At 43.0% G+C, this 23,279-nt stretch overlaps 1 protein-coding gene across 9 annotated transcripts in view; it reads left to right on the forward strand.

Annotated features, from left to right (window-relative positions):
* Positions 1-23,279, forward strand: part of LOC147017424 (nuclear receptor coactivator 2-like) — a 274,823-nt gene that overhangs the window by 114,778 nt on the left and 136,766 nt on the right. For 2 of the 9 annotated variants that reach the window (XM_085847077.1, XM_085847078.1), the window contains exon 1: positions 1-673. This exon is cut by the window's left edge and continues 115 nt beyond it. The exons of 2 other annotated variants lie outside the window; for them this stretch is intronic. The gene's annotated coding sequence lies outside the window, so the exon portion shown is untranslated. Of the gene's footprint in view, positions 674-20,192; positions 20,236-23,279 lie in introns of all 9 variants that reach the window. 5 more of the 9 variants (XM_085847075.1, XM_085847073.1, XM_085847080.1 and 2 more) reach the window with 5 other exon arrangements.

Raw genomic sequence — 23,279 nt, forward strand, 5'->3', positions numbered from 1 at the left:
ACGTGGGTGCAAAAAAAAAAAATACTCCACAGGGAATTTAATTGCCATGGACCGCTATGCGTAAAGTGGATTCGGAGCGAGGATTGGGAAATGGTCACAAGGCAGCAAAGGGCAGGAGGAGCTGAGGGCTGGACACTGATTGGAGACGAGAGGGGCGGGAAGGTGGAGGTGAAGGGGCGGAGACAAGATAGGAAGAAGGCAAAAGGGGGCGGAGACTATGAGGGAGGACTCGGGAGATGAGGCGGGGACGGAGAGGGAGGGCAAAGGAAGAAGTGGAAGAGGAAGAAGAATAAGTGCGTGCGTTCGTGTGTCGTAGTTGCTGGTTGGAAGAGAAAGCTGTCGTTTTGGAAAGGGGGAAATTGAATGATGGGGAATCGGCAATTATGGAAATGAGGCGGGAACGGTACTGAAAGTTCAGAGTTCGTCGGGGGCTGTTCATTCGTACGATTAGAAAACCTCCCACTTCTCCCCCCTCAGCTTCCACCTTGTATTCTTCCTCTTCCCCCCCCCACTTTTTTTTTTTTTTTTTTTTTTTTTTAACTCTGCCATCTCCCTCTCCTCTTCCACCCCTTACCCATCCCCCTGTACTTCGTCTCTCTGTCTCTCCATCTGTGGGTCTTCCCGAAGCAGAAAAGCCTTGGAGAGAGGCCGGACGGAGGCTGCGCAGTGTACGGTGAGCGAACCGCACTCGTGTGTGCGTATGTGTGTGTGTGTGTGTGTGTGTGTGTGTGTGTATGTATGTATGTGTGTATGTGTATGTATGTGTGTGTATGTATGTGTGTTTTTTTTTTTCTCTCTCGGATGACCAGATACGTGACACAGATCACTCGGCGTGCGTCCCCGTACGGAACACGAGCACGGTTTTATCATGAAGCTCCGTGTGTTAAAGTGTTACAATAAAACGACGTTTCACTTCTGTGTTGTGGATACTCCTGACTGTGTTCTTCGCCCTCTGATCGCCCGTAACGCTGGTGGTGGTTGCACGAAACTGTTGCCTCTGATGTTAATGGTGGTTGCGTGAAAATACCCCTCGTAATGGTAGTTGCGTAACGGGGATGATGGTGGGTAGTAGTAGCATGAGTAGTGGTGGTTGCTGCTACGTTTGGTTGCTGCAGATGCTGTTCCTACTTGTGGTGGTATCTGTGCGTTGCTGCTGTTACTGATGGTTGTGGGGTTTACTGCGTGCTGCTGTTGCTGCTGCTTGTTAATAGCGGTGGTAGTTTTTTGTAACTGCTGCTGGTCCCCGGTGCTTGTGGTGGCTGCACGGACCTGTTGTTCATGCTACTTCTACTGTTGCTGCTGCTGCAACTCTTGCTTCTGCTGCGATTGTTGCTGCTGCTCATAGATGGTTGCTGGAGCCCACCCGTGGAGGTGGTCGTTGCGGGGGATTTGCCTGGGGTGGTTGTGGAGGATCACCAGTAGTGTGGTTGTGGGAGGCTCCTGGGGACTTGCCTGCAGAGGTCGTGTGGGGCCCGCCAGCTTCGATCATGGTAGCCCACTGGTGGCAGTGACGGGGTCCGCTGACACTCCGTGTGTGTGTGTGTGTGTGTGTGTGTGTGTGTGTGTGTGTGTGTGTGTGTGTGTGTGTGTGTGTGTGTGTGTGTGTGTGTGTGTGTGTGTGTGTGGCCTCACCAGTGAAATCTGCTCGCGGCAGTAGCGCTCTGTTGTGGGGGGCCCTCCAGCGGCGGTTGCGTCTGATCGCGGGGACCTGCCGGTGGGGATGTTGGGAATTCACTGACCGTATGCGAGCAACCGCTCTGGGTCTTTAGGTGGTGGCTTCCCGGGGTCTGCCGATAACGGTGGTACACAAGCATACTTGGACGCAGGCATTGGCAAAAACAAACACAGATACAATTTGATGACCATTTGTGTGGCTGTTTGGTCTGCCCATCTGTGATGGTTGGTGTTGACGGCACATGTTTTTATCTTAAATTTCAGCAGTTGTACTTTTTCCTCCTGATTTATTTTCCTCTGTTTGTTTGTTTGTTGTTTGTCATATTTTTTTTTCAAATTGTTGGATAACACTGCACATTCAGTGCCCAGGATGATATCGACGTGTCGGCCTTGTGCTTCAGGGGGAAGAAAGCCGTCTTGGCTTCCTTGAAAGGGAGGAATTCATTATTTTGTAACGGTTGTGTACCCCATGTTGGTATGCACTCGTGTACCCGTGTTGTGCGCACATTTTAGACGAAGAGCTTTCACACATGGTCGATAAACACAGCAGCGTTGAAAATTTTTGATATATCAGTTTTAATTTCAATTACCAATTACTGTGGTCTCGTGCAACCAACTTCTTGTTCCGCCCTAAAATCTCCACACTTCCTGCCACCACTCCATTGGAACCTGGTCTGGTGCCCATTAACACAAAGCACTCTGAGCCGGAGGTCTCATAAAGGCCTCCGCTGATCCGTGTTTAAATTTACTACACTGTGTTCAATTTCTTACTACAATCCCCAAGTTGAACCCAAGGATTATCCAAAATAAAGCTGAACCTGCCGGTGTTCACGCAGGAAGGCAGGAAAACAGTAAAATGCTTCATTCGATTAAAAGGAGTTTATTTACAAAATATTTGGGGGAAATGGTAGGCAAGAAGCTCAATAAGGGGTACAGATCTGGCGGCCAACAGACAAAAGTATAGATGAGGGAACGTGCGATATTTTGTACAATGAAAATGACGGTCGAACCCGTTAATGGCGCCACAATATACCGGATTTAGACGATGCAGGGGAGCAGGCGAGGACTTGTGCATGCACGAGCTGGTTGTGGCTGCAGGATGGTGTGGCAGAAGGCAAAGTGCGCTCGGGGTGTGAAGAATGGCGATGATGAGGGACGGGTGACAAGATGGCGGCCAAGCAGAGGGAAGGATCTCTCTAACACGTCCTCGGGTAGCTCCAAAAGTAAAGGGAGAGACGAGACAGATATTACTCCCTTTAATATACAACGCCAACTGCCACACGCAGCACGGCCACATCCTCGTAATATCTGTGACCGCTTTCATGGGCGGCGTGTCCCATTGTTGGCTCCCGCCGCTCGTGAGTGATGCCAGTGTTTTAGGCCGTCCTGAGACGTCCCTGAACTGAAGCGTTCTGCCCCTCCCCCACCCCTCGATATCTATGATCTTGCAACCGAACTTGCCGCCATGGCTTACTCCACTGGCCAAGCAGTTTGTTATCGTAGTTTTTTTTGCTTTTTTGCTCAAGCCCCCCACCTGGCCTCACCTTTTATATGAGGTGTTGCATGATCAAATCTTACTCTGTCTGCTTTCAAGTTTCCATTCATTGCCTCCTTGGTGCACATTTTTCAACGTGACTGACTTCTGACAAATATCTTTTCACGCAGGGGGAATCTAACCTGCGCAATCACACATCTCCATGTTTGCTATGGCTAGAATGCAGTTGCATTGGGTTCACACTCCCTCAACAACATGGACATGTTGGCAAAGGGTTAACCATCCCCTCTGCTTCTGTTGACCAACCCAGCTTTGTGGAGAGCTTGACCTCTTCCTGACATTTTGAAGAATTGTAAGAATTGGTGTCCTGGCATTGGCTGACATCTTTATTACCTCCCCTACCAAAGGTGGATGGAGGTTATGTTTTTGTCTGTCTGTCTGTCTGTCTGTGTCTGAGCAGGATATCTCAAAATGTTATGAACGCATTCAGACAATTTGGTGGACAGGGTGGGTGTGTGACAGGAACTAATTGATTATATTTTGGTGAAGATCCAGACCAGGATGCAATAATTTTTATAGTGATATGTATGTATATATATATATATATCTTAAAAAGTTGTGCATGGATTATGACAAAACTTGGTGAATGAGTTGGGTAAATGACAAGAACAAGCTGATTTAGAGTTTGGTGAAAGTCAGGATCCAAATCCAGACTATCAGTGCGATACAAAACGTAAACTGTTCAGCCTGGTGAAGTTATGCTCTCTCCTGATTGCTGTTCTAGTGTCCAATGTATCATTGTGTGAAAACATGGCTGAAGCACACACATTTGGTGAATATATTAATGTATTGTTTGGCCAGTGGATTAAACGTACATAATTTTGCAAAGCAGTGTGTACAGATTATATACACACTGCTCTGCAAAAGTCTTGGCCATTTTGCATTTTTCAACTCGTAGAAGGAAACGAAAACTCAGTGTTCAATGCAAATGCACCTTTTACAATCACAGGCCCGTGGGTGTAACATGTGACTCCAAGTCCTCAACTCTTCTCTCAACCCACCCTCACAAACCCAAATTCCTCTCCCTCCCCTCTCTGTTCCAATGCTTCAAACCCCCCACACTCCCCCCCCCACACACCCTTCAAAGCCTCACCCTCCCCATGCCAACCCTTAGGTGTCAATTCCCTTCTTGCTTCAAACCTCCAAACCCCTCCGTACCTAAACTCCTCAACCCGCCTCCCCAACCGAAAGTCTTCAACCTCTCAACACTGTCCCATATTTGTACTCCCCCCTCCCAACCCCTATTCTGTCCTCCCCTCCTTACACTCCCGCTCAGAAAAGCAAACAGGTATTCCAACATCAAAACAGCAGAATATGCAATGCTTTTCTCTCCCCATCATGCTATCATGGAAACCATGATTGAAACGGCTGCTACATGTCATGGCCTGTCATGGCAGAGATGGTGACTCGAGTCGGTGACTTGGACTCGAGTTGCAAATTTTGTGACTTGAGCTTGTAGATTAGTTGTCAATGACGACGAATGAATGAACACTTTATCAAAAGAAATATATCTTAGTGATGTGTTTGTGACTAATTTTCATTCAGTGTCTTGTGGGATGTGATTAGATTTATAAACGAAGACCGCCAGAGTCGCACGTCAAAGGGAGCACAAACTCGGTGAATAGATTGCACCGAGCTTAGAAAAGGTATTGGTTATACACCGCCCAAAGTGCTGCTGAGCTCCAAGCCTCAGATTGCACATCCATGTGTCTAGTGGAGTAAAGGGAGGTAAATTATGGAGAAAAGCAAGCGGAGCTATAGTATCTTTCATGGCACGGATTCTACGTCCTTGAATTCAGGAGGCATGTATGTTGTACCTTGTACGTATGGAATTGTTATTGCTGCTGCTCAGTTCATACCCATCCAGCTTCTTCCATGTTTTTAATTTTATTTCATTTGTTTTTTGAGTCTCCAGGTTTTGATGGCTCTTGGAACTAAAATACACACACACACACACACACACACACACACACACACACACACACACACACACACACACACACACACACACACACACACACACACACACACACACACACACACACACACACACACACACACACACACACACACACACACACACACACACACACACACACATTATTAGATTGAGCGGACGTTCTTCCCATGCCACTGTTGAGACTGAGCGTCACTGCAGATCCTGCTGCGACTCTCTGCGCTTGCGCACTTCACTGCATTTCCGGTAGCATGGTGGAGATTCCGAGGGTGATCTTATTTGCTTATAAACATTTTGAAGGTGCATTGAATTTATGGAATGCTGTATGTTAAATGTGTGGTGTAAAAATTTCAGATGGACCATCCACAACATCGAATTTCATTCGTCATCGAAAAACCCACCTGCAGAACTAAGTTTTCCTTTCCATGAGACATTCTAACACAGTTTGTTTCTATCTTTCTAACGTTTACACTGCATTAACACTGGCGAACACAGTAAGTCAGTAACACTGGGCCTATACTCGTGCTGGTTCATGGTTGCGTGTGGGATGTAGGACGAGTCCTTCCCTCCTCTCCATAGATACGATTCTATGGGGATTGTCTGCTGTACTCTAACCTTTGAAATGCTGAATGTCGAGCAACAGAGCAGCAAAGTACAATTTGTAAAGTCTTTGGTATGACTTAGCCGGGGTTTGACTCACCAACCTTCCATATTCAGAACGGAATCACCAAGATTAGCAACATGCAAAAGAGTAGTGAGTCTGGTCACTGATTGTAACCATTTTGGACACCAATGTAACCATTACACCACCGAGTATGGTCAACTAGTTCAATTAAAACAATTAACCTTTGTCGGTTTTATTTTTTCCATGTCATTTATTTTACAGAGTAAACATGCCCCCCTCCCCCCCAAAAAATCGAGCTCTTAAAAAACAACCAGCTCATAACTCGTGTAAACCTTTTGCATATTAATGGCTTGCATGTAATCGAGGTCTGTGATAATGACATTATGATGTCCCACTTGACTTGAAACTTCCTTGAGACTTGGCAAAGGTGATTTGTTTACATCTTTGTGTCGCAGTCACCCGTCCAACTTGCATTCCCGTGAGATATGCGGAAAAGATGTGACCATGAGCAGTTGTGCCAAGAAACAACCAACCAGAGAGTTGGTGTCAAAGCCACCCAATGCTCACCTGTTTATACATTTATCGTTTTTAAAAGACGTCTAATAATATTTTTTATAAAGCATTGCAGGGAAGTCTGATCCAAATTATTTTAAAGCAATATATTGTTATGGATCTCCGCCCACCGGTGTGCGAACAACCGCGTTTTACCAATAGCGGCCGCTTCGCCCACCGAACAGACAATCCAGTCGCGGCTTTCCGGATCAACGCCGAAAACCAGCCACAGGTGTGTTTTAAGCACACCACAGCCTAGTCAACACTCTACCCGCGCTTCAGGGTCAATCGCCGAATTGTCGATATACCTAATTAATTGCGCGGGCAGACTACCGAGAGACTGTACCTCAACGGGGCCGCTTGGAAACGAGCCGCTTAAGCAGCTCGCTTCGTTTCGGGATAACCGAGCGGGGTATTATCGTGCAGCCCCGTTGGACCCGATCACTTTATCAGCTATTTAAAAACCAACTATATTCCGAATGCAGAATGGCAGCTCAATTAAGGAAAAGGACGCAACGAACGGGTGACATTTAAACAAGCACATTTATTCCACAACCAAACATGCACGTATATGGTCAAAGATGCGGTTATGCAGTCATGCAGTCATGCAGTCATGCATGCAAACAATGCACGTATTCAATCATGCAATGAATGGGGGTAGGGACAAGACGCGAGCAAGACAAAGAGCTACCACCGTCTATTTATTATGCACAGTCACTTATCGACAGTTCTCCTTAAAGACATGGCGCCACAATGTTCATGCAAAAGAAACAAAGGAAAAACCCCAGGACAGACGAGGGGTAGACTGGACCTCTTGGGGTCTTTATAGGCACGGAGCCATGTAGAGACCGGGCTGGCTACCTTCACCCTCGTGGTGACTTGCTAAGGGCGACCCTCGACGTCCCCTCTCCAGTGACCAGGTATGGTACGGTACGACAGGCCACGCGCCTTGGCTCCGCTCTCTCCAGTCCCCCACCGCCGCTCCACACACTGCCCACAACTCCGACACGACACTTTTCTCTCCTCCACACACCTCACAACCTCCAGCGACCGACTCCCTGACTTGCGTTCAGCGCGCCCTTTTATCTCCACGGCGCCTCGCCCCTTCCTTTCACCCCCCCCTCTTCCAACACGCGTCAGAAACTTCCAGAAGAGGTGCGTTTTCCTCACAGAATCGGGGCCTTTCTCATTCTTTTCCTTTCTTCATAGCTAGTATCGCTTTATAACTCTTGGTGTTGGGTTATTCTCCTGCTGCGTTGGCCGGCGCAGATGTTATTCGTTGGGGGGTGGGGCCGTCGTCTGCTTTCCCCCGATGAATGCCAGGCTTCTCGCAACCGTGTGCCAAGGTGGCAATGCGGTGGGATTACGGTGGTTGTTGTAATGGTGGCGTGGCTGGCGTTTTGTGGTGGTGGTGTGGTTTGGCGGTTGTGGTTAAGGTGGTTGTTCTGAAGGCGGCTGTTCATTGTCTGTGGGGATGTTGGCGGTTGACGAGAAGGTGGTTGTGGTGATCGTGGTTGTTGTGGAGCGGTTGATGAGAGCGATGTTGGTGGTTTTGGTGGTTGTTGTGAACGGTTGATGAGAGCGATGTTGGCGGTGGAGGTGGTTGTTGTGAACGGTTGGTCCAAAATAACGATAGCAAAAGAAAAACGGCTAACTGAAGATTCACAGCCCGGTTACACGAATTAAGCTGGACATCGGTGGGGAAATCTATCTGAACACACACTTATCGATATAACTGATCTAAGGACCTATATGGTGCTCTGCGAATTTCCATAGCCGTAACACGATGTATTTGTATATTGTAATCAATAAAAATAGTGCGGTAGATAAAAACATTAGAAAAGAAATAACATGCACCACAAACTTTAACATTTTCACGCTCACGCCGGGGTATCGCTACAGCTCTTTGTTCTTCGAACAGGCGAGCGAAAAACCAATTATCTTCTTCCTGAAGCATATATACGCATCGTTAAAAGTAAATAATGACCTTGGACAAAGACCTGTAGAATGACACATGGGTTTAATCCCTGCCCGAGAGAATGTCACATTGTTGTTTGGGTGGTGTATAAGACAACAGACCGCTGCCTCGATCGCTAAGGCCTGTCTTCACATGAGCCACGCCTATCTGTATCCTTTTGACTATCGCTTTGGTTGTTTTACAATGAATGGGAAACTTGTAGTGAGGGAATGGCGATTGTGAATATGACAGTTCCGAAAATATATTTGGCTTCGCATGGCAGCCAGCACCAACGTGGCTGCCATATGATTTTTCATCAGGTTGAAATGAAATTGTGGGTGGAGTCGGGCAAGCTGTCCAACCAATGGGTGAAACGGAATTACGCACACTGCATTCAAATAACCAAATTTATACACAATACTGTATTGATAAATTTTATAAACCTATCGTGAGTATTTCCACTCTTTTCTTTCACAACCATTGGAATTATTCTCAGAACCATTTCAAATAGTTGAATAACCTCTTATGAAATTGTGTTCTGTGCTTCTTCCAAGACCTTCCAAAGGTCATCTAAGTTACTGGGATTCATTTTTATCTTTTATATGTCCAAATGGTCCCTTACAGCTTTAATTGTATAGAGATCTGAGCTTTGAGGGGGCCATTCCATGTGTTGAAGGACTCCAGCTTCTTTCTTTTGTAATTATGTTAAAATTATTCCAGCTGAGTGTTTTATATTATCATCTTGCTGTAGGATGAAGTTCGGTCCAGTAAGTCTATTGGGGGTTAGCATGGTAGATTACAATTTGTTTGTACCTTGCTACAGTCAAAATACCTACAATTTTCGAACACCACTTGGGGATACAGTACTTAACCCCAAACTTGAATTGAACATCCTCCATGCTTAATTGTTGACTTCAAGGAAGGCTCTTTATAAATTCCAGTTTGCCCTTGTCTTCCATACTGTCTTCGATTATATTGAAAATAACAAACTTTATAAGCCTGGTATTGGCTGAACAGTTAAGGTGGCTGGCTTAAGATCTTAAATGGTCTTGAGTTTGAGCCCCTCTGTGCTGTTGAAATAATGCCAGGTGGGTTTCCTCAGCCTGTCATTTTTCCTGAGGTTTGGCAAAATGAGTACCAGCGTGACTGGTATTATTTTTAAATCCTCGTGGAGGATCTCTAAGTCGTACTCACGTTGTTGTTCTTCATCTTCTTCTTGTGGACTTTTTTGTTTCACAGTCTACAGTTTTCATCGAAACTTGCTGAAACTTGGCATATACAGGGTCTCCCAAAAAATATATACAACTTTCCATCTGCAAAGAGGATGGTCATAACATATGTTTTAAAAAAAGATATATGGCTGGATAGAAAGCTGAAAGGTTGAAGTTTATTGTACCAATGTCAAAATTGCCACCAAAATTTAAATTTTGGTATAGAATCGTCGTTTTCTTTTAGACCACATGTTCGACGTAGGCTCCACGTTGTCCGATCACTGCCTGCAAACGCGTTATGTTCTGCATCACTTTGGGAAACGTTTCCTGAGGAATGTTCTGGATTTCTCGGTGGATGTTTTCCTTCAGCTGATCAAGAGTCTGAGCCTGAGGGTTTCCATAGATCCTGTTCTTGAGATACCCCCACAAGAAGAAGTTTGGAGGAGTAAGGTCAGTGGAATACGGTGGCCACTCAACGTCTTCGTAGAGGGAGATAAAGCGGCCCTCAAAATGTTGGTTGAGAAAACGCCTTGTTTCCCTGGCTGTATGTGGCGGTGCCACATCCTGCTGGAACCACTGGGTTCTTATCTGGATCAGGTTGTTTCTCCTACGGGCCTCAGTATGTAGCTCAGGCAGATAGAATTCCTGAATCATTTCTCGATAGTTCCTCTGGTTTACCGTGCAAGTGCGTCCCTGGTCATCTTCAAAGAAGTATGGACCAATTAGCCCATACCAACCAACCACCCCACCCACATGGTGACTTTGAGAACAGATCGAGGCACCAGTTCAGTTGATGCATTACCAGGATTTTCACTTCCCCAGTACCGAAAGTTTTGCTTGTTTACCTCCCCGGCAAGTGAGCATGGCATTCGTCCATCATGTGAAGTTTTTTAGGAAGTCTGCATCCTCCTCCAACTTTCCTGAGAACCAATTTGCAAAGTCTCGTCGTTTGTGTTTCTGTTTATCAATAACCACCGTTTCCATTTGAATTTTGTATGGAAAGGTATGAATGTCTTGGCGAAGGATCCTCTGAACGGTGCTCTTATGAATGTTTGTCTCGGCAGAAAGTCATCGAATCGATTTTTTTGGACTCTGAACGACCGCCTGTCTCACCATTTCCACATTTTCTTCACGACGACCTGTCCTCTTCCGACCACTGTGACCCTTGTGAAGGTCACGGATGGTTCCCACATTGGTAAACTTTCCGATGGTGCACTTTATTGTCCGAAACTTTGATGCATGGTGCAAGTGGATACCGAAATGTCTCGAGTAAAGACGTTGCACCTGTATGACTTTTCGTCTGGTGCCAAAGTTCAACGATTTTCGTCCGTTGTTGTACGGTCAGTCTTGGCATTTTTCTGGCCCTTGCTTGGTATCAAAATAAACTTCAGGGTCTCTGCAACAAGAAATGAAGCATTAGTGACAAAATTACTGCTTTTTAGGATCAAACGCAGCATTTTAAAAGTTGTATATTTTTTGGGACACCCTGTATATGTAAAAATACCCTGCGCAGACAGTAACCATCTCTGATTTTGAAAATTCCTCCTGGAAAAATAGTTATGACTTCAAAATATCTCCGCTAATGGAAATCGCCTAAAAAAATTATCTCCGAAACTAGGCAAGCTTTTTGAATTCTGTTTGCGGGAATCGAATAGGGCATTAGCAGAGATGAATTGCCGCACATATGATACATCACTATGACGTCGTATCAATTTTTATGACGTCATTCCTATTTTTTGACATTTTTTTGTTTCACAACCCAGAGTTTTAATCGGATCTTCGTGAAACTTGCCATGTATATGCAGAAAGCCCATGCACAGCCAGCAACCATCTCCGATTTTGGAAATTCTTCCTAGAAAAAAGTTGACGTCATAATATCACCGCTAATGGAAATCGCTTATACCATTATCTCCGAAACTAGGCAAGCTGTTTGAATTTTGTTTGCGCGAATCAAGCCGAGCATTAGCACAGATAATTTATCGCAAACCTGATACATCACAATGGGGTCATATTCGTTTTTATGACGTCATCATTAAGAGGACGGGGATCTTAGCTCATTTGAGCTTGTTCAATGGGTTATTGCCTTTTAAAATGACAGTAATGCAGTTCGAGTTTAATTGTTTCCCTTTCACCATATCATAATTCATTAAACTGCTTGCCAGGTCATGTGATCTGACCCAGACGTCACGTGATCTGGACTTCCGCTCAGACTTTTGCGACAACATACGACAACTGTCTGCTCAATTGGTCGATTAAACAGGAAAAACGTGTGTCTGTCATTTTTGTTGGACAATGATTGTTGCCTGGGTATATTTCCCAATAAAAGAACAATGGAGAAAGGACTCTTTATTCTCCATTACACCAGCTTACTGGTAACTGATACTGCATCAGAAGCACAGCCATGCTTCTAGCAATGATGTAACCAGCAGCCATAGGCTGCATACGAAACAACTGAAACTTTGATTCATTTGTCCAAAGCACCTTTGGCCATTGTTCCATAGTCTAATGTTTGTGCTCTTGTGCATGTTTTAGCCTTGTAGTCTTGTTCTCCTTTCTTAACAGAGGTGTATATATATATATATATATATATATATATATATATATATATATATATATATATATATATATATATATATATATATATATATATATATATATATATGTTTTTTAGAATTTACCACCCCAAAAAATTAATTAACAACCACGTTCAGTTCCTTATTACGTAAAAATCAATATAATTACATTAAAAATTAGAAGGGCACTCAGTAGAGTGCATACCTCCGCCACGCAATGTCTGATCCATGAGAACATATTGGGCTCAATATATTTTTGAAATATCATGCCATATATCGCTTTTGGCTCCATCTTTCAATGGTGAAGAATTGCTTTAAAAATTAAATAATTCTCGTATCCAGATCCAGATTCGGATCTTCACCAAAATTGAATCGGTTCTTCCTTGTAACACACCCTACCTCCAAATCCTAATTTCATCTGTATCCGTTCATAACTTTATGAGATACCCTGCACACAAAGTCACAGTCAAATAACATAGTTGGCAAAAAAAATTTTCCCATGAAGTAACAACAGACAGGGGTGACAATATAACCACCTTCCACCTTCGGTAGCGGAGGTAAAATATATATATATATATATATATATATATATATATATATATATATATATATATATATATATATATATATATATATATATATATATATTTCTAATTCTGAGGACTTTTAAGTCTTGATTTCACAAGTGACCTTTGTGCTGTTGATGGATTGACAATGACAGCTGAGCCTTCTGCCAGTTCTGTTGTCCATTCAATGCTCATTTTTCTATTCCTTAAGGATATTATCTTCAAGTATTGTTCATCTTTGTTAGACAGCTTTTTGGGTCTTCCATTCCTGGGTTTGAAAATTACAGTTGATGTTTCTCTGTTCTTGTTGATTGTGCTTTTCATGTACCACACCTTGAAAATCGAGTGATTCAAGATAGTTCACTGAACGTTTTTCCTTCTTTATCCATAAACACAATTCCATGATCTTCTACTGACATTTTAGCCATTTTGTTTTAGGCTAACAGTTAATCATGATATATCTGTATTCTACAGAACAAAAAATTGGCTTTTAGCTTTATGGATGTGCAGAGAGAAACACCTGGTGTTAATTACTAGGAACACCTGGCAATGAGTCATCAATTAGATTTGAGTGGTAAATGTGATGGATTAACTGCAACCACACTTCACATTAGCTGCTCATGTATAGTTTACTTTTGAGCTGTTGTGATCACAAATTTTTGGAGATTCTGATCAATGTGAATTAAAGATTTTGAAATAATAAGCTTGGTTTCTTCTCATCCAAACTAAGTTAATAACGGTGAACATTTTTATAATAGTAGAAAACATTAGTGGAGGCTTTGAGCATATTGTTGATGTTTATAAGATGTAGATATTGTAAATGCTGTTAGGGTTTCAGATCTTTTCATAGTAGTGTGTTTGTTTATATGTATAATGTATGTGTATTGTTGCGGTCGTGGGATTTGGAACACAGTCCTGATCCAAATCCTGACTTCCAATGTTACGGTGGAACTTGGGGAGACATTTGGTCAAATCTTCCACCTGAATGGTTACCAATTGAGCAACGGATGGTCCTCGGAGACGGTCCGTCAGGAAAATCAAACTGTTTCCGGTGTGCAAAACCTCATGAGATCTGTTGCCGATTGTCAGTTCATCTGTCTAAAAGGATGGGGGCCGAGCAATTTCCCACGACGAACCATTGCAGTTTTAAACCTCCTAACGAGGGTTTGGCACCAATTTCCATCGGCCATGAGTTTTGACTCGCATCATGGGTATATTATTCCAAATCTGAACCATGCACCAGACCGACATGACAGGGGTGAATAAAACAGGGTTTATTGCAAGACAAAGAGGTGGGAATCACAAAGAAGTAAAGGCACTAATCAGTAATTATTTATAATAGCTTCCCTCGTGCCCTTGAGACTTTGACAGCTTAAAGCGCTACCTTATCCATTCATACCATGAAGAGCAAGACAGAAAGATATCAAGACTTAGAACCTGCTCCCCACAGGATGATTGCTTCAGTTGGTGATATGATGTCCAGCGAAGCTGGTCTGAGAGAACGAGAGAGAATGAATAGATCCATTGGCATTCAGGCTTGTGGCCCTCAGCCAACACACACACACCTGCTTGACCCTGCAACACATTCGGACTGCCGTCCTCAAGGCTTGTCCATTCATCTCTCGCTTGCAGCCCTCTCCATCGTCCAGCTTGTTGTGTGGGACTGGAGCTGTGCTCCCGATTGTGGAACTGACAAACTGACTGAACTCGCATAGCTTCCGACTTGACTGTCGAACTGCTCAACTCTCATCTGTTGACTTTGTTTCCCCTGCTATTTGGCCATTTCTTTTCCCCATGACCATATGTCACTGCGTGCCAGTTGGTCACCACCCAGCTTCTTATCACTTCTAGTAGCTTCCAAAGTTTCTCGCAGCTTTGAGACCCTGACACTTCCAGTCTCGTTGTGGCTCTTACTTTGCACATGGTTGCAGGATCTTGCTTTTCACCTTCCTCGAGGGGGAGAATTTGGTGGTATGCGGAGCTGGTAAAATGATTTATTCAAAAGAAACGCATGGACAGATTACGAAGGGAACGATTTGAAGGACTTTTTTTGGGGGGAGTGGGGGGGGGTAGTGGGAGGCCTTTCAGCACATTACGGAGGTGATGAGTCACATTCATCTGCCTCTGAGTATACTTAGACACATGTCGTATAATTTTACACGGAAACCGCACACTTGTACTCGACATTTATTCATGTCATAAGTAGTCTATCTTACACCCATTTCCCCTATGACAGTCTCTGTGATGTGTAGTCTATTGTTCTGTGTCCTGGGTCGCCATGCTGTGAGTCGCAAGAGAGAGAATTTCGAGAATGTCACAAAACTCAAATTTTCAGCAAGCACATATCACGCTGCGAGTAATTGGACTTGGGAGACACGAGAAGTGATCTTTATCGTCATCTGTTTGATCACTGCGATTGTTGATCTAATGAGAAACAGACTCGTGGAATGAATTTCTGACATCATGGTTGCCAGATTAAACCCAATTTACCCACACATGGATGAATGGAAGTGAGTCAATCAGAGCAGAATAAAACCAAATGGAAACACGTTTATTTACAGGAAAAGAAAAATGGATCAGGTTAAGCCCAGGTAACGTAAAATAAATAAACCGGAAGAACGACGTGCTTTTTCTGATTCACTTCCCTACCTTGGAATTTTGCCCATCTTCTCACTTGCTAGCGAGATGCCCGTGTTACGCACGGGAAGGAGCCCAAGTGCAAACAGACAATTGGAAACGGTGAATGCCAAACCATGAACCAATAAATTCCACAATTTTATTGCACCTTCAGTCGAACGTCAGGAATGGATACCCAGTTCGGGAAGCACTTGGGCAAAAAAACTTCCTGCATCTGACCCCAACAGAAGTAAGGCAGGTAATATTTCAATGATGTCACGATGGCAAATCTACGAATGTCATCGGTGGAAACCCTCGCTTCATTTCCTTCTCCTGTCAACTCGATCTCTCTTTATTTTCATTCCAACTAGCATCAGTCAAATCACAAATTGAAACTATATCATTAATATAACAAAATACGACGTTACAAATGTCGTTCTCACTTTACATCTGGGTAGGAAGCAGCTTCGTATGGATCGAAACTCAAAATCATCATTGTATTGAGAAATTTGTGAAACCTCCCACTGACCATAGGCACCAGCTGGCACCCTAAAAGGTTCCACAGGTTTGGTGGCGCTAGCCCCAAAACTAGGAGTAGTCTGGGGATGGACAGATGGACAGACACTCCTGCTTTTTTTTTTGTAATATTGAGTAAGTACATAAACTATATAAAGGGGAGATTAGCAATGATGATGTTGTGGAGTGGACAGATAAGGCATCCCTTTCTCCAGGCATCGTCGGGCAGTTTTGGCTCCGACGTGCCAGCTGCCCTTTTTTTCAGATGCCGGGCTCGAGGTGAGTTGCTGAGGCCTGGTTGCAGCATGACTTGCGATCCAGACAACTTGACTACCTTTTGGATAGGCACAAGTAATTCTGTCTTCCCAGGCTGAAAAGCTTGTTGAAGGACTTCACTGAACCTCGTGCGGAGTCTGGCGGAGTATCTGGTGCAAAATGTCAGGCAGATTGCTTGAGGATCTGGTACAGAATCGACCACAACCATCCTAGTGGAATGCCATTCCCCAGGGTCAGATCTGAGTCTCATGCATTCACTGCAGTGATGCTGCTAGATATGGACATACCAAGTGTTGAGATTGTTACGTGTTTGTGTTTGTGTTTGTGTTTGTGTTTGTGCACATGTACACGTGTTTTTTTTGAAATCCGAAGTGTCCAAGTTCAGTGCAATTTTTTTATTGCCATCACTTTTGCCAATCAGTAATAGTCACCTCTCCAGAAATGCTAGGTGCAACTACAGCCTCTTCTCCATCTGAGAGAACGCTGGTTGTACAGGACTGGAGTGTTTTTTTCCAACTTGGTACTTGACCTGGAAGAGTTGGTTTATTCATTGCGGCGTCCAAGTTACCATTTGAAGAACAGCAGATCGTGCTGGACAGGCAGTGAAACCCTGAAAACCTGTAACCTCTCCATCACGCCCTGCCATCTTTGGGTTACAATGTGTAAATAAAGGGCATTAAGTCTGATTTAATGCAATTTAATTCCAGGCTATAAGACAACAAAAGGTGAAAACTTTGAAAAGGGGGTGTAGATTTTCTATAGGCACTGTATATTCATTTGATCAATCGGTCTATCTACTTGATGTAACTTTGTCAGAGTGGAAGTCAGAATCAGGTGAAGAATAGTGGTGCAAGCACAGGGACCTCACCAGGGGCAGAGGGTGTTGTGAAATGGGTTGTAGACTGAGAAATGAATATTCACCAACAGCATCTTGACTTTTTGATGAGACCCTCTCACAGTCATCATAATCCATCCATTCCTCGACTCTAACCTACCAATCCTGCCAATGTTAATGTACCCCTCTATCCCCAATGTTCTCGGTGCATATTTAAAACCAATTTATATGTATTTACTGCATTTATGCATTTATTGGAGAGTTCATAGAACACCTTACCCCGTGCATTCTTGAGAAAATAGGACATGGGGTGGGGTCTGCGAGCAGCAAATGTGATTGGTCGAGATGATGTAAAATGCCGTAATATCTAATTTTTTTCCAAGTGCTGCGAAACGAAAAGATTTTGAGTGCCAATGTGATTTGTGTTCCACCGTGTTCAAGTATATACTACTTAAATGGAAATAAAATAGATTTTAAAGGCTGTAGAAAAAAAAAAACAATTTCGGAAGTTTACTGCCATTGATGCAGTATCTTTTACACCACCTTATTTACCACATTAGATTACTTATTAATATCTGTTGTTTGTCCTTTATGATATCCCTAAAAGTAGTAGGTTTCCCATTTAGAATGATTTTCAATTTTGTTTGACAGTCAGTCAATTAAAAAAAATAATAATCTCGCTCCTGTACGTGCGTGCGTGATCGGGATAAATTCCGAGGCAAAGTACTGCTAAACTACAAGTTCGTGTTCAAAATTAACATCAATTCAAATCAAGTAGTTCCTCAATCATAAACTTGCATTTGTAGACAAACAAAGTGAACCAATTGCTTAACTCCACTTGTTACCGCAGACGTGGGGTAACCACTCTTGAGTGAAACCCCTGCCTTACTACCATCCTATCTCTTTTTCTTTATTTTTTTTTACGCTGAAACTTTGGTCCCTGGGACGATCACTGTTCATTCAGCTGAAAAGTTCTTCTGCTTTTAATTTAGTTTTATTTTTTGTCCATACTCTTAATTTCTCTAAACATCTCTATTAGACCCCCCCACCCTTGTATGAGTAATCTCCTTTCTAATGTGTAAAGTCCCGTCTCATTGAGCTGTTCCTCACATCTTATTCGAGCTAGCCCCGGAATCAATAGTGTTGCTGTATGCTGAATGCTCTATGAATTATGTCCGTCCTCGAATGTGGTGACCAAAACTACACACAATATTCCAGATGAGGCCTCACGAAATTCCTTCACAATATTAACACTACCTGTTTTGATTTATAATTGATCCCCCCTGTGAATACAACCTAAAACCCTGTTAGCTTTACCTGGAGATGGCTGGCATTGTCCTGTCTGCCTACCTCTCCCATATCTATTACCACCCCTAGATCCTTCTCCTGTGTGACACACTCCAAGACTGCCCCTTGCATCATGTAATCTCTATTTTCATTGTTCCTACTCATCCCCAGCACCTTCCATTTCTTTATGTTCAACTACATCTGCCAATATTTTGCCCAATCCTTTCTTGGCATTTCCATTAATCCTTATCCAAAATGTGAGGTCTGGATACATGGAGAGCTGTTAACATCTTCCATTCATTTTTAGCTCACTTGGACTTTAGGCAGGTGAGCTTATGCGATTGAGCAGTGTCCGTATGAGTGAGTGAGTGAGTCCGTAAACACTTCAGTCATTATCGCTTGAACCAAACACACAACTTTGATGAAACTTGGCCACAACCTTCATCATTTATGATGTACCAAAGTTTAGTGATCGCACCAGAATCTACGCTCATTAAGGGGGTCTACAGTGTGGGGTTGACCCCCAAAATAGGTATTTGCTCTCTTCTCCAAAACTCCACATACAATTTTGATGAAACTTTACCACAACCTTCATCACCCACGATGTACCAAAGTTTGTTCTCAGCATTAAAAAATACAATAAAATAAAAAATCAAGGTTGAGTGACTTGTTCCTGATCCAGGTGAGCTTCAGGACATGCAGTCTTGTTTAAATATATTTTTTATAGAGCCTGAAATTTTACGGGAAATAATTGGTGATCCTGCATTGCTGTACTGCTTTGTCGGCTCATTGTTGCATCATAAAGTGTGCCATTCCTTGGATTAATGTTAAGCTGGATGTCCCATCTGGCAGAGTTTGTGGTTGGATGTTGAAGATCCCATGGTGTCTTTCTTGAAGAGTCGGTGAGTTATTGCTGGCACCCTGAGCAACTTCCAAATTAATTTGCCTTCAGTAAAACATCAGGCCTGGCCATCGAGTTCATGAAAGGCAGGCCAAAAACGTTCCCCAGTCAACACCACAAGAAAGTGGGAATAATTGCGGCCGTTAAAGAAGAGGTGGTAGTAGTAGTTGAGTAATCGTGTGCTGCTCTCCATGTACATTATGTTGTAATAAACAATTTAAATATATTTTAGCATCTTGAAACAACTTCCCAAGATTGTTTATTTAATTTTTTTTTGGTTCGATGCATCCGTGTGATAATGAATAACCTTCAGACTTCACCGGAAATGCTGTACAGAGTTCAACCTCCTGTTTTCATGAATGCATAGTATTAAATGGTATTGATGAACCTCTGTGCCATCAACTTGGAAAGGCATGTTGGCTTGTGCTGTGTTGCTGGAAAGCTTCCTCATTGACACTGCGTAGTCAAGTAATTGTGAAATGGTTCGATGTCCAAAGAGTTAAGTTTATCCTTCATGGATATGATTAGGTGCTGCCGATGCCGGCAAAAACACTCACGCCATGATAAACCCCTGCCGATTCTTGACAGATCATACAGCTAGTGAGACTACGGTACACTCCCATTCCGCTTGGGAAGGTCAAAATACCGAAGGCAAAATACTATTTGCATTATTTTGATTACCTCTGTGCTTGCACACCATATATCCGTAACAGCATCCGCAAACCCCATAGTGATACATCCTTATGCATGAACTAAATATTGTGAAATGACAGTAGAGGGCGGGGCGTCTTGGTGATCTGGCTTCCAGTCTAATCCCATTTGGTGGTTGAGTTAGGATACAAATTGCTTACATCGCCCATACATAATTTGCCGGTAGCTTGCCTGCATACCACTATACTATATCTTCAACCACAATTAAACGAGTTTTCAACCAAAGGGAAATGGAGCTACCTGTATAGGCAAGAAAGAATGCCAATCTAATGACTGTTGAGGCCGAGAATACCTACCGCCTTAGCATTATGGCTTTGCCAAAGGGTTTCACTTCTGTTTTGAATTTATTTATTTTGTTTTGACTTTTATCTCTGCTTCAGTACGATGACAAGAATGCCACGTGTCTTCCTCTTCAAGCAAATGGTAATGTGCATACTTCTGCTTCTTTTTCGAATTGTGTGCTGATTGTTCTTGCGTCACTTGAAAGTCACATTACTTGTGCTTTCTCCTCCCTTTGGTGTTTTTTTAAATCTATGTTGCATCTAATCGTACTCTCCCAGCAAGGGTTAATATTATTGTACGCTTCATTATTATTATTTTTGCTATTTTATTAATTTGTCAGATAAAATTGTGGGAGGGGTCTCTGATATGCTGCCACGATATAAAGTGATCATTGCAGGTGATGAGGGTGTCATCAGTGATGCGGGAAGAATAGTCTTGGACCATTGCAGAGAAGCCGTATTTGTTATTTCATTCAAAATGCAAATTATTACCCCATGTGCCAAGCACATGGCGGGATTAAGCAATTGGTTCAATCTGTCTGTCTGTCTACAGACGTCGGTCTACGACCGAGGAACGACTTGATTTCAGTTGAATTTTGTATTTTGATCACTGTAATACACAAATCGGAACACAAACCTGCAGTTTAGCGGTACTTTGGCTCTGAACCTGGCAAATTGTACAGCGTCTTGTCTTGTCCATAGCGTGCATCCGCACAGAGGAGTAAGGTAGTTGTTTTAGTCTGCCTGTCTGGCGGTCAAACAAAATTGAAAATCATTCCAAACAGAAAACTTACTGTTTTTATGGGCGTCATAAAGGACATCAGCAGCAGGCACAAATATCAAATATAACGTGTTCAATAAGGTGGTGTAAAAGACGGTGCATCAACGGCGGTAGACTTCCGAAAAAAGTTTGTTTGTTTTTTCTCCGGCTTTTAAAACCTTTATATTATTTTGATTGAATTATATACTTGAACACTGTACAGTTTAACACAAATCGCCTTGTTGTCACTTCCAAAAACCCTCGGTTTCGCAATACGTACTTGCACAAAATATTACGCCATCTCGACCAATCAAATGTACTGCTCGCGCTGTCAGCATTGTGGAATATCAAAGTTCAGACAAAATGGCGACTCGTAGGAAAAATGGATTGTGATCAGAAATGCAAATTATGAGTTGAAAGGGCCATTCCCATGTCCGTTTTTCTCAAGACTGCGTGGGATCAGGTGTTCTATGAACTTCTAGTATTGGTAATGTATTCCTGTCGATCTGGTAGAATTTGGGTCAGTTGATGTTTTTTTACTTCATATTACTGTACCTACAAAGTCAAAGGTCACGAGGGATCTTTATGCACCACGTGCAGGTCAGTGACATTCAGAGACTGTATATCTTCTTCCTGAAAGATTATAGAGAAGTCAAGAACACACTGTAATTGATTGAACCTGGGGTTATGGTAAGATGAGCAAGTGCTGAGATGGGAACACCAAACTGGTTAAACTAGTCCATCACAAGTTTCCTAGGCACGTCTACAAGTGGCACCGTTCTCCAGACTCAAACGTGAGTTGCTTATTGGGAATTATATTGACCTCTGACCCATTGCTTTGATTGCACTGTATCACTGTACATTACACTGCCTTCACTGTAATCTCTGTTGTTACACAATGTTTCTCCTATCAAATTGTGTTGATAGTCTTGAAGTTTAAGTAGCTCGTCCATGAAGTGTTACCATCTATCGCTACGAAAGCCAGCACCCGGATGGTGTGGGCCACTGAAACCTTTTCAAACCAGAATCTTGTACTTTTGAGGAGCTAGATCATCTTTTTATCTTGCCTGGAGCCGAACAGCATTTGGCCAATTTTTATGATTTGTCGTCGTGTGCACCTGAGTATCCAGACTGTGAATGGAGTTGGTAATTAGCAGCCAAAGATCAGAAACTGGACCTCATGTGTGGACAGTCATGTTGTTTTTTGTTTTGTTTTGTTTTCATTGCACCAGAGGTTAAAAAATATTTATTTATTTGATTTATAAAGCGTAATCGAAGGCTTGTGGTCGAGGTTAGTACTTAATTAGTGGTGGTGCTTGAGTGCTTTTATTTAAGAAATTTTCTTTCTTACAACATCGAGCAACCATGCACTTGTTGCAATGTTTCCTCCAAGAAGTGAAGGCATAACTTCCTGATAAGTTCACCAGAGAATGCTTCGTCCTGCGTTCCTCCTCCGCATCTTGCTGTGAAGTTTTGAATGTTGTCTTAATTAGCACTTGACAATTATACATGAATGCATTTCCCCTTCTTTCCATATGTTCTGGTCAATTATGTTTTGAACATTTCTATTTTGTACATCCGACACATTATCAAAATATGCCATGATGCATCATTGACCCCATTCTTCTTTTCCGTCGTCCCTTGCATTTATTTGGCAGTCTTCATGCAAATTTGAATCCGCCATTTGCTTTGGGTTGGTACCACCAGATGATCATTGGTTCAAATCCATTTGCTGTCACTGAACACTACACTTCATAGTTAAGTTGTCTGTCTCATAGTCATTGTGATCTCTCTTCAAATGCCTTGTAGTTTTTTTCCTGCCCTTTTCCACATTTCTGCTTGTTCCCATCTTCCAACCTCTTTTCTCTCCCTCCTGGCATTCACCACCCTTTTCCACTTCTTCAACTAACTCCACCCATCTCCCTCCTTTTCCGTGTATGTAATATGTAGATATCCCACTATGGTCTTTTCCAACTTCTTCTGCAAGCAAACTGCTCTATTTATGACCACAAAAGTTGATCGCAATTCAAACAATCACGGTCTACATTTGCTTCAACCAGTCTGTCGACAGTCACTTTCACTGTTTGTTTTCACTGTTTGGTGTTGCCCCTTGTGTCTACCAGACACAAGGAAACCTGGAATGCTACTTCATTCCTGGAGCAGGCTTCACACTCATCTTTTACTCGCAAGGGTTCACCATGGTCAGGTTTTGTAATTTTTACCTTCAGTCCAGAGTGATCGAAAGGAGTTGTCAGAAACTTTGAAGCTCTGCTTCAAATATTCTGCGAGTGCTTCATGCACCATAAGAGCAGTGCTTGCAAAATGATTACAGCCAATATGCTGCTGCAGATGACCATATGGGATAAGAGGGTGTCAGAAACGTCAGCATTGGTGGCAAAGTGTAGTCAGTCCTGATGGTCAAAAAA

Source organism: Eptatretus burgeri, chromosome 11 (genome assembly GCF_056783735.1).
Source record: "Eptatretus burgeri isolate ZD-2024b chromosome 11, Ebu_testis_v1, whole genome shotgun sequence".
Taxonomy (NCBI): Eukaryota; Metazoa; Chordata; class Myxini; order Myxiniformes; family Myxinidae; genus Eptatretus; species Eptatretus burgeri.